Source organism: Cervus elaphus, chromosome 10 (assembly GCF_910594005.1).
Source record: "Cervus elaphus chromosome 10, mCerEla1.1, whole genome shotgun sequence".
Taxonomy (NCBI): domain Eukaryota; kingdom Metazoa; phylum Chordata; class Mammalia; order Artiodactyla; family Cervidae; genus Cervus; species Cervus elaphus.
In genome coordinates this window covers 47286254-47298834 of record NC_057824.1, presented here as the reverse complement: position 1 = coordinate 47298834, position 12581 = coordinate 47286254, and positions in this window count along the sequence as shown.

Below are 12581 nucleotides of genomic sequence, written 5' to 3'. Positions count from 1 at the left end.
ATATGTATGGAATTTAGAAAGATGGTAACGATAACCCTATATGCAAAACAGAAAAAGAGACACAGAAATACAGAATAGACTTTTGAACTCTGTGGGAGAATGTGAGGGTGGGATATTTCAAAAGAACAGCATGTATACTATCTATGGTGAAACAGATCACCAGCCCAGGTGGGATGCATGAGTCAAGTGCTTGGACCTGGTGCACTGGGAAGTCCCAGAGGAATCGGGTGGAGAGGGAGGTGGGAGGGGGGATCGGGATGGGGAATACGTGTAAATCTATGGCTGATTCATATCAATGTATGACAAAACCCACTGAAATGTTGTGAAGTAATTAGCCTCCAACTAATAAAAAAAATAAATTAATTAATTAAAATAAATAAATAAATATTAAACAAAATAAAAAAAAATAAAAAATGTGTGTATCAATTACTAAATTTTAAAAAGTGTTCTAATGCTTCAACCTTGCTGAGGCCTTGGATGTATGATTCATTCACCTTGTCTAGCCTCCTCCAACCTATCTGTTGACTGTTTAAAAGGAGTTTTCTTTTTTTTTTTTGGCTGTGCCATGTGGCTTGTGGGATCGTAGTTCCAGACCAGGGATTGAACCCGCACCCTCAGCAGTGAAAGCTTGGAGTATTAACCACTGGACTGCCAGGGAAGTCCCTGCGTCCAACACTTCTGAAACATCATCTCTAACCTACTGAAGTTAGGTGCCACTACCTTCATTTTACAGTTGAAAAGACAGGCTCAGAGAGGGGAAGCAGTCACTCAAGGTCCCCCGCGGGGAAAAGGCAGAGCCAGATCTGACTCAGAAGTCCAGGTTCCTTCACCTGTGAGGCTGCCACCCAAAGCTCACCCATCCTAGAAGTGCCACTCTGCCATCTTCCCCAAGTTACCACAACTCTTGTTCAGCTGCAACTGCAATTTCATTCGGCCCTGGGTTCACACGCACATGCCTCTCTTTCCCACTAGATGGCAGCGTCTCTGAAAGCAAGACTCGCATCTCGCTCTCTCCATGAACCATAATCTCCAGTGCAAATGTGGAAATGGGTATTTGCTGAATGAATGAGTTTATATTTATCTAGAATAAGTGTGCTCTCCGTATCTATCCATCCACATCCACACACATAGATAATATTTATTAAGTGCACATTATCAGCTTGTCCCTGTGCTAAGTATTTCACTTAGTTAAAACACAGTTAAAAAACAAAAAAAGGCAAAGATCTGGCGCTTTTATTTATTTATTTTTAGCCACACTTCGAGGTGGGATCTTAGTTCCCTGACTACGGATCAAACCCATACCACCTGCATTGGAAGTATGGAATCTTAACCACTGGACCAACAGGGAAGCCCCTGGCACTTTTACTATCTATAGGGTAGGAAAATGGAAAATGACTACTACAGGTACAGGGTTTCTTTTTAGGGTGTTGAAAATATTCCAGAATTAGATAGTGGTGATGTTTGCACAACTTTATAAATATACTAAGAGCCAGTGAAAAAGGGTGCAGGCGTGAATGCTAAGTCTCTTCAGTCTTGTCCAACTCTTAGTGACCCCATGGTCACTGCCAGGCTCCTCTGTCAATGGGATACTCTAGGCAAGAACACTGGAATGGGTTGCCATGCCCTCCTCCAGGAGATCTTCCCAACTCAAGGATTGAACCCAAGTCTCATGTCTCCTTCACTGGGACGTGGGCTCTTGACCACTAGCGCCACTTGGGAAGACTCAATAAGTGTATTATATTTTAGTAAAAAAAAAAAAAAATTAGGCACTTTAATATATTTAATTTATATTTAAATATATTTAATATATTACTTAACTCACTGGTAATCTGCTCCACTGTGTGTGTATGTGAATGTGTTTGTATTTTCACTGCCATTTTACAGAAGGGGAAACTCAGGCTCTGAAAAGGGAAGTGATTCAGAGCTTGTTACGAGAATTAACCAAAAATAGCTAATCTTTATGGAGCCTAAACTGCTTGGTGTAGGGTATCTTTCTTACAGTCCCATGACTTTCAACTCATTTTGTAGACAAGAAAAACAGGCTTTGCTGAAGGTCACGAGTAAAAAGAATGGGATTCAATCCCAGGCAATCTAATGGGGGGAGCCTGCCTCCCAAATACCCAATTTCTCAAATTAAAAGGACTAACAGGGACTTCCCTGGTGGTCTACACTCCCAATGCAGGGGGCCCAGGTCTGGTCCCTGGTCAGGAAACTAGATCCCATGTGCAGTAACTAAAAGTGCATGCTGCAGCTGAAAGATCTGACATGCCAAAATGAAGATCGAAGATCCCACATGCTGCAACTAAGACCTGGTGCAGACAAATAAATAAATAATTAAAAAAAAGAAAAAGACAAGCAATTGTTTGCGAGGATGTGGTGTGCGTGGAACCTCCTCCACCGCCACCACCGCTGTGACTTGGCACAATTGTTTTGGAAAACTGTTAGTTGGTATCCACCAGAGCTGAACACCCGTGTACCTTATGACCCAACAGTTCCACAGATACGGGCGCATATGTGCACCAAAAAACAGGTACAAGACTATTCAGGGCAGCATTACCCTTATTAGCTCAGTAGTAGGAACAACGCAAATGTTTATCAACGGGCGAATGAATAAATATATCTCAGCACAGACACACGATAGAGTCTTAACACAGCAAAGAGATGAACACTCTATTACCAAATGCAACCATATGGATGAATCTCACTGACAACATGTTGAGCAAAAGCAGCCTGACGTGGAAGTGTGGATGCTGTAAGGCTTCGTTTATATAAAGCTCCAAAACAGGCTGGTCTTCCCAGGTGGCACTAGTGGTAAAGAACCCGCCTGCCAATGCAGGAGACGTAAGAGATGCAGGTTTCCTGGGTCAGAAAGATCTCCTGGAGGAAGACATGGCAACCCACTCCAGTATTCTTGCCTGGAGAATCCCCATGGACAGAGGGGCCTGGCGGGCTACAGTCCATAGGATCTCAGAGTCGGACACAACTGAAACAACTTAGCATGCACGTACCAAAAGAGGCTAATCTCTGGTGTTAGGCTGTGTTTTAGCCTTGGGGTCACTAGAGGGGATCAAGAAGAGGCTGCTAACATTTTGTCTCTTTATCTGGGCTCAGGAAACATGTGTGTGTTCATTGTGAGTATTCACTGAACTGGACACTTATGAACAGTTTTTATATGGATGTTAGACTTTTTTTTTTAAAAGAGAGGCTAAGGGACTTACCTGGAGGTCTAGTAGTTAAGACTCCATGCTTCCAATACAGGGGGCCCGGGTTTGATTCCTGGTCAGAGAACTAGATCCTGCATGATGCAACTAGGATCCTGGTGCAGCCACATAAGTTTTAAAAACAGAGAGAGAGCTTAAGTTTGCACATGCAGCCTCAAGGAAGCCTGCCTTGCCTGGGAATGGATTGTGCATCCAGGTAGTGGCAGGAGAAGAAATCACTGAGTGAGTTGAGGGAATAGAGGATGGAGAGGTAGATGAGAGAAAGAGGAGTGAGTCTTAGCTAGGTCTCTAACTGGGGCAAGTTGAAAAGTCATTTCCCCTATCTGGGTCTCAGTTTCTGTATCTGAAAAATGGATGTTCAAGTCACGAAGGGAAAATTGATAAACATGACTACATCAAAGTGAGGAAGTTGGACTTAATGATTTTTCATATCAGAAGCACTCAATTGTTCTATCAAAAAATATGAGTCTCAGACTTCCCTGGTGGTCCAGTCGTTAAGAACCTGCCTTCCAATGCAGGGGATGCAGGTTCAATTCTTGGCCAGGGTACTAAGATCCTACATGCCATGGGGCAACTAAGTCTGTGTGCTGCAACTAAGATCCAACACAGTCAAACAAATAAAATCTTAAAAAAAAAAAAAAAAAAAAAAATATATATATATATATATATATATATATATATGAGTCTCATCATAGGAGGAATGAAAAAAGTCACTTCCCTTTGCAAAAATACACTTCATGCTTACAGACTTTCTGCTTCTATATTTACAGTTAGTGATATTATAAGTAAGGTCATGTTATTCATACTTTAAAAAAAATTTTATTTGGCTATGCCAGGCCTTAGTTGCAGCATAAGAACTCTTAGTTGCAGCGTGTGGGATCTAGTTCCCTGACCAGGTATAGAACCGCTGCATTGGGAGCACAGAGTCTTAGCTACTGGATGGCCAGGCAAGGCCCACTAGTACAGCTGAACAGTAGGGAGGAGAGGGAAGCCATTCCCAAAGGGCCCTGGGGTATAGCCCCTAGCAGGGCAGGGAGCGGGTGGCTGGCGTGCAGGGCCAGCCGGGGGAGATGGGGGAAGAAAACAGTGGCCTGTGGCAGGACTGGGGGGAAGGGGTTATCAGCCCAGAAATTTTCTTTTTCTTTTTGGCTGCACCTTGAAGCTTGTGGGATCTTAGTTCGCCAACCAGGGATTGAACCCAGGTCCTCGGCAATGGGAGCTTGAAGTCCTAATCACTGGCTGGCCAGGGAATTCCCTGCCCAGAAACTTCTTTATCCAGCACTGTGGCTGCTTCCTCAGCAGCAAGAGAACCCTATTCCAGGCCAGGTGGAGGCAGGAATGCCATGGGCCAAATTACAAGCTTTTCCCCTCTTCTGTTGGTGGACCAGTAACATGGGATTCTATTTTTGCAGGACCATTTGGCAAAATCTGTTACACCAAAAATGTTGGTACTCTTTGACCCAACAGGTTCAACTGTAGGAATCTGTCCTATGAAATATCTCTATAAGTGTGCAAAGATGTACAAAGACGTTCTGGGCAGCACTGTTTATAATACTGAGAAACTGGAGAATGAATGAATAAATTCTGATAAATCCCTACAGTGAAATACTATGTAGCTGTTAACAACCTCGTGTATAAAACAGGGATAATAATAGGATCTGTCTCTCATAGTTTTCATGAGGATCAAGTGAATTAATACCTGCAAAATGCTTCCATAGTAATGCTAGCTATCATCATCACTACAGATGTAGAAACAGGGAAAAATGCAATGTTGATTAAAAAAGAAATGAGAAATGTGATCCCATTTGAGTAAATTAATAATAGTAAACACATATTAAAAAAGAAGAAAAGTCTGGACATACAAGTATCAAATGATGACACTGGTGGTCTTTGGTGGAGGGGAGGGTAACGGAGACATTTATTTTGCAAATTTCTATAAATTTTAAAGTAATACCTGTGTATTGCTTTTGAAACCGGGGGTGGGGGGGGGGTGGGGAGGGGGAGAAATCCTCCAAAACAGTAAAGAAAACAAGAGGAGAGAGTGAAGTAGAAGATGGCATGAGAGGGACTTCCTTGGTGATCCAGTGGCTAAGACTCTGGGCTCCCAGTACAGGGGGCCTGGGTTTGATCCTTGGTCAGGGAACTATATACCACAACTAAAATCCCACATGCTGTCAAATAAATACTAAAATAAAAAATATATATGGCATGAGAAACCCCCTCCCCTCTTCTTGAGGACCCTGAAGTCCAGAGATCAAAGCTACCCAAACAGGCTCCCTGGGGAATTAAGGGCCTGGGTTTGATCCCTGATCAGGGAACTAGGATCCCACAAGCTTCGAGGCATGACTCCACCCAAAAAGAAAAGGCTCCTGTTTTGGCTGATCAGACACTGGGGGTGCAGCTTCCCACACAGCTTGTCTGACACTTTATTCTCATTCTGGACCCCATGGGGACATCTTCTCATCAGGGCACAAGGCCCGGGAGGCTGGCCAATCAGGGAGGCTGGACCATCTCACACAAGCCGTTTGCCCTCTCTGGGCCTCAGCTGCCCTCCTTGCAACATGGGCAGAAGCAGCCAGCCTCTCGGCGTGTTGTGAACAGCTAGGGAAACAGAATGCACCACTGGCATTGGAGCAGAGTGAGGGAGGGGGGCCAGCCCGGAGCTGCTGCTTCACCAAGAAGAGCCGCTATGCCAAGAGTCTGTCGTCTGTAAAAATGCTGACGGCTGCCATTTGTCAGTGGGCAGTTTGTACTCACAACACTGCTGACACCAAATGCGCAATGTCTTCTCCAGTTCTCCAATACCAGCTGGGTGTCCTCCAATTCAATTCAGCTCTGACATCGTCTACCCGGAGTTAGCCTCAGATCCCACAAGTTAAGGGCTCGGTTCCACAAGACTGCCTCTGCTTCAGACACCAAACTTCTGACCAACTGGCTATAAACAGGGGGATCCTGTGACCCCTGACTGAGGCTCCATCATTTGTTAGAAAGGCTCACAGGACTCAGGAAAGCTCTTTACTTATATTTTGCGGTTTCTCATAAAGGAGAGAACTCAGGAGAGGTGAATGGAAGAGATGCATAGGGCAAAGTACGGGGGCAGGGGGTGCGCGGACCTTCTATGCCCCCTCCTGGTGCACCACTGCCCCCAGTACCCCAACCCAGAAGCTCTCTGATCTCCTTCATTTAGCGATTTTTATGGAGGTTTCATTTCATAAGCACGATTGATTAAATCGTATAACCCTGGGGACTTGCTGGTGCTCCAGTGGCTAACACTCCAAGCTCCCAATGCAGGACCCCTGGGTTTGTGACCCCTCGTCGGGGAACTAGATCCCTGCAGGAACTAGACTAAAGATCCTGTGTGCCACAACTAAGACCTGGGTGCAGCCAAATAAATAAAGAGAAATGAAAATAAAAACAAATCATTAGCTCTTGATGATTGAACTCAATCTCTAGCCCCTGTCCCTCCACCACAACCCTGGAGCTGAAATTCCAACTCTCTAACCATGCCTTGATCTTCCTAGTGACCAGTTCAAAACTATCTAGGGGCCACCAGTCATCTATTAGCATACAAAAGACTCTGAAGATTCCAGGGGTTTTAGGTGCTGTGTGCTAGAAACTAGGAGACAAAAACCAGGTATGTCTGTTTCCCAGGGTACCACAACCAGGCCTCCCTAGCCGCTTGCCCGGCTCTGAACACTGGGTGTCCTGTCTAATCAACACACTCAACCACGTGTCATCTGGGGCTGATGGTCCCCAGCTTACAGAGCACACCTGGCTTGGAGTTGTTTGTTTACATGTGTCAGAGAGAGTAGGACGGTTGTTCCAGGTCATACAGTTAATGAGTCGTGTCGCCTGGATTTGAACCAGGTGCGTCCGATGCCAGAGTCCCAGTGTGTCCTTCCACTGGGCTGCTCGGAGGCACTGAAGGCTGACCTGACCTCCCGCAAACATCAAGTAGCAGAAGGCGTGCATACCAGGGTGGGAGGGGCAGCCGACACACAGTAGGCGCTTTGTGAATACTTGCGGAGTCAGCAAAGGATTGGCACGTCCTTCTCCCCACACGCTCCAGGGTTCAGGGTGTCATCAGCTGCACAAGACTCATACCCATGATCTAGAAGGTTGTAAGTCAGCGAGGGCCACAGACCTCGTGTTACTCAGAGGGAGAGTGGGGATTGGTTGGGCTCAGGGACCGTCTCAGACCACTGGCATGGTGCGACAGTGACCATGCCAGGCCTCCTCCCCCCCCCCCCCCCCGGCTCTGCACACTGCATCGCTGGAGTCTCACAAGAGCAGGCTGGGAGAAGCAGAACGGGGACCATTCCACAGAGGAGAAAAGAGAGAGCTGGATGGCAGGTACGCAGCCTCCTCCTCTGTGCATTTCTGGCCACCTGTGTGTACCAAGCTGAAGTCTGGGTGTGGTAGCCCAGCGTCAGTCTCTGGAGAGTAGAAAGGGAGGTATCTTGGAGGGGTGGAATCATCATCAAGACCGAGACCTCCCTGGCCCCTCAGATCCCTGCCTGGCTGGGAAACGTCAGGGCCAGAGGATGCCTGGCCCGTCTGGGGCTCCCTGGCCCAGAGCCGTGGACTGTGCTGCCCAAGCTACCCCTGATCTGTGACTTTGGGCCCTGCTCTGGGTGTGACCCCAGTATAAGGAGTAAATGCTTCGAGCACTGGTTTCTCATCTTTAAAATGGGTGTGGCAGGACGTCCCTGGCAGCCCAGTGGTTAAAACTCTGGGCTTCCAATGCAAGGGATGGGGATTCGACCCCTGGTCAGGGAATTGAGATCTCACATGCCATGTGGCCAGGCTGATAAAATAAAAAAATAAAATAAAATGGGTGTGTGATATGATGTTATATTTACCTTAAGGGGGTGTTGTGAGGATTAAATGAAGTGAGTGAGTGACAGCCAGTGGTCGGCACTGATAAGTGTGGTTTCCTTCCATGTTCCCTCTCTGCCTCTCCCACCCCTGCCCTTTCTTTTTTCCTTCCTTCCTAGCCAACACCTCTGGGAATGGCGTTAGAGAAAGAACTAGGTACTCTAGGACACAGAAAACAACCTCCACCAGGGAACTTGGGGATGGAAAAGGCCTTGTCAGACCAGCTGTGGAAGGGTGACAGACAGCTCCGCCCTGCCCAGATCCCTGGGCTCCTCTACTGCTGGGGAGCTCTGGGAGTCACACCAGCTGTGCCCCCATTCCAGCTCCATCAGGGCTTCAGGTCCCTGGACTGACATGGAAAGGGGGTCCCAGGGAGGCACATTTTTCACCCAGAGTCTTACAGCTGATGGGGTCCCCCAGCAGCTGACCGTCACCTGCCCACCCACCTGCCAGTTGACCTCCAGGTCCAGCCAGGGGGATGCATCGCCTACTTATTGGTGCCAGGCTCTGCTGTAGGAATAGTCTGTTCCTTCCTGCTGGGGTCTGCCAGGGTCCCCTACACAAGGTCAGCTTGTGTGTGTATGAAGTCGCTTCAGTCATGTCTGATTCTTTGCAACCCCATGGACTGTAGTCAGCCAGGCTCCTCTGTCCATGGGATTCTCCAGGCAAGAGTACTGGAGTGAATTGCCATGGCCTCTTCCAGGGAATCTTCCTAACCCAGGGATCAAACCCACAGTCTTCTTCATCTCCTGCATTGGCAAGTGGGTACTTTACCACTAGCACCACCTAGGAAGCCCTACTGCTGCTGCTAAGTCACTTCAGTTATGTCTGACTCTGTGTGATCCCATAGATGGCAGCCCACCAGGCTCCCCCATCCCTGGGATTCTCCAGGCAAGAACCCGGGAGTGGGTTGCCATTTCCTTCTCCAATGTGTGAAAGAGAAAAGTGAAAGTGAAGTCGCTCAGTCATGTCCAACTCTTAGCGACCCCATGGACCGCAGCCAACCAGGCTCCTCCATCCATGGGATTTTCCAGGCAAGAGTACTGGAGTGGGGTGCCATTGCCCTAAGGTCAACTCGAAAAGGAAAGACAACAGGAGCTGCCTCCTGTCCTTGTATCTCAGGAGGAGGAAAGACAGATAGGGAAATGGATGAGGTGAGGCCATGAGAACACCTATGAGCACCCATGAATACAACCCTTCTTGTGTGCTGCATTTTGAATACAGAACACACACTCACCCACGTTGCCCAACAGTCTGGGTAAGAATGCTTAGACCCAGGTTATAGATGAGCAGAGTGAGGCCCAGGAGAAGACAGGGTCACCTGGAGAAAAGTCAGAGGCAGCAGGGGAAATAGAAGCTTTGGAATTAGGCTGCCTGAGTTTGAATCCCAGCCCTGCCATTTCCAGGCTGCGTGACCTTGAGCCAGTGCCTTGACTTTTCTGAGCCTCTGTTTCCTCATTGGTAAAGTGGATAGAATACCCTTCCCATCTCAGGTTATCAGGAGGAAGGAAACAGCAACAGAAAAGCACACAGTAGGTGCACACAGTGCCTGGCACACAGTAGGTGTACAGCACATTTCGGTTCCTGCCCCGACTCCCAGCTCCCTTGAGCCTCCTTCCTCTGCTTCACACCTGGGCCCAAATCTCTTCTTCAGCCCTGATCAAGGAGTGAGAATTGACCTAAAGATGGCTTCTGCCGGCCTGACAGCCCCAAAACCTGCTTTTGCCCAGAACAGGGCCAGCAGCAGGGTCAAGTGCAGCCTCAGAAGGAGAACCCTGGGAGGGGAGTCTTAGTATTTCTGCAGGTGAGGTCATGGAGTCTCCAAAAAGCCACCCTTCCCACTTCTGTTTCACTCTGCAGTTCCCCAGTGCTTATTACCATCCACCTCAGTTTACAAAAGTCACCTGCACCCGTGTCAGAGTTTCATTCACAGCATTCCAGGACCCCTGCTGGGGCCCTGACCTCAGCTCCCAGCAGCCCTCTCACCCAGGCCCAGGTTGAGTCCTGATCCCTGCCCTAGACCTAAGCCCAGGTCTCAGATAGATTGTGTCCTTAGAGGGGTAATACGTTGGCCAACTGATGCAAAGAACTGACTCATTGGGAAAGACCCTGATGCTGGGAAAGATTGAAGGCAGGAGGAGAAGGGGACGGCGGAGATGGTTAGATGGCATCACCGACTCAATGGACATGAGTTTGAGCAAGCTCCGGGAGTTGGTAATGGACAGGGAGGCCTGGCTTGCGGCAGTTCAGGGGGTCGCAGAGTCAAACACGACTGAGCTGCCGAACTGACTTAGAGGGGTAAGGGGGGGTAGTGGAGGGGCACAGTCGGAAGAATCACCCTCGCCAAAGAGGGAACTCCTGGCTGCCACAGCACAGAGCTCCTCAGTGGGATTCATCCTCTCCTCCAGGAGCCGTTCCTGCCCTGAGGCTGAGGCGCTGAGCCTCCCTAGGGTGGACCTGAGCCCACTACTCAGGTTCCCAGGCTTGAGAGTCCCAGGCCCCTCTTCTGAGGATCTGAGCAGATGTTGAGAGAATTTGGGTAAGATGGAGGTGGGGGCTAGATCCTTGGCCCCATCTGCCACCTGATTCAGCTGAGCCTCCAACATCATCCCCCTTGGGAAGGACTAGACCGATCTGGTTTGGAGGGGGCTGCCTGGTCCTCTGAAGTGGCCCCAGTTTATTCTATCCCTGTTTCTATACCAGTGGCCCAGGAACAAGCCTCCCCAAGTCACAAGAGGGAGAGCCAGGCCCAGAGAAAGGAGGTAACGTGCCCAAGGTCACACACACAGCCAGCCACAGACAAGAGACCAGTCCTGACTCTGGCTTCCTGGCCCCGCGGGTGGACTCAGGAGACCCGGGATGGGGGCAGGGCAGCAGGGGACAGGGTGACTGGGGAGCCGGTGGGAAGCTTCTTCCCAAGCCAGTAGGAGCCAGTGTGGGTGCTTTCACCACTTCCTGGCCCCTGCCTGTTGGCTAGAAGCCGGGTGGCTGGGAATCCAGACGGCTTCTCCCTGTCCAGCCAGGAGGAGTCTGGGTCCTTGTCCCTGATCCACCGGCCCACCTGGAACCAGCTTCTCTACAGACACCCACCCCTGCCCAGGGCAGGGGGCGACAACAGGGAGGAAGGTCCTTCCTCTCGCTCCCTGGCCCACACTCAGCTCCCTAGAGAGCCCCCTGGGCACCTGACCTCTCCACCCATCCACACCCCTGGCCCGAGATTCAGTCCCACCAGCTGGGTGGGACTGAGGAGGCAGCGGGGAGCCTGCGCAGGCTCTCGATCTGAGACTTCTCTAGGGTATGAACTTCAGGGAGGCAGGCAGGTTTGCGAGACTATTAACCCCTAATGCTCGGCAGAGCCATAGGAGCGCCCCTCCCCCTTTGACAGGTGGGGAGACTGAGGTCCGCCTGAGAGAGGTTCCCACTCCCCTCGGGCTAAGCACCTATCCCCACCTGCTCCCCCCCATGCCCCTTACTTGGATTCCGCTCTATCTGCGGGCGGGGTGGCGCCCAGCCAGGGCCACCGGGTCTCCCCGGGCAGCGTCGGGGCGCACGCGGGATGCTCCGGGCCGCTGCCGCCGCCTCTCGGTGTCTTCTCTACGCCGGCGGCAGAGGGCTCTGTGCGCTGCGCTGCGCCGCCTGCCCGGCTTTTAGCAGCGGGTGTGGACGCTGGCACTGCCGGGGCCCCCGCCCTCCCCGCCCGCTTGGGGTGTCCTTTGCCCCTTGATCCGGTGCCTCCTCCTCTCCTTAGCACGTGGGTGGCAGCCGCTCACCCAGCTGGCGGGCTGTGGGGCAGCCTTGGCCCGGACTATGGGCTCAGGCGCCTGCCAATCCCCTTCTGCGACCCGCTCGTGCCTGATCACCTTTAACCCCCCATCTCCGCGGGGGCTTGGTGCCTGGTGCCCAAATCTAGGGCTGGGTTGGAGAGAGGAGGAGCCACAGGTGTGGAGCCAGGCCCAGGTGGGCAAAGGCAGCGCCTGGGAGGCACAGTTACACCCTGAGCCCCAGCCCCTCTTAACTCTCTTGAGTTCCCATCAGGCTATCTGACCACCATTCATTCCCCCTGGACGCCAGCTCCATGGTGCTGGGTTCCCAGCCCCTCTGTCCCTGATTTCCCTTCACCCTTAGGATCCCCACTCCCTTTCCTCCAGAGCAGCCCTCCCCTTCTCACACCCCCACCCCTTACTGCCCTAACCTCCTCCTCCACAGCCTCTCCCTCCCTAAGCGGTTCCTCCTGGAACCTCCTTCCGACATCCTTTCTCCCCCGGGGGTCCCCGTGTCTTTCTATGACCCTGCCCTTTCCCGGAACCACTCCCCACCGTGTGTGCTCATCCTTGAGGCTCAGTCCTCCTCCCTGAACCCCACCACTTTCCTGAACCCCCTTCCCTCACCCACCCCCCAGCCTCCTGGGGCCCACTGGCCTCCCCTTGTGTAACCTCCCCTTCTGGGTCCCTACATTCCTCCTGATTCTTAGCATTCATTCCA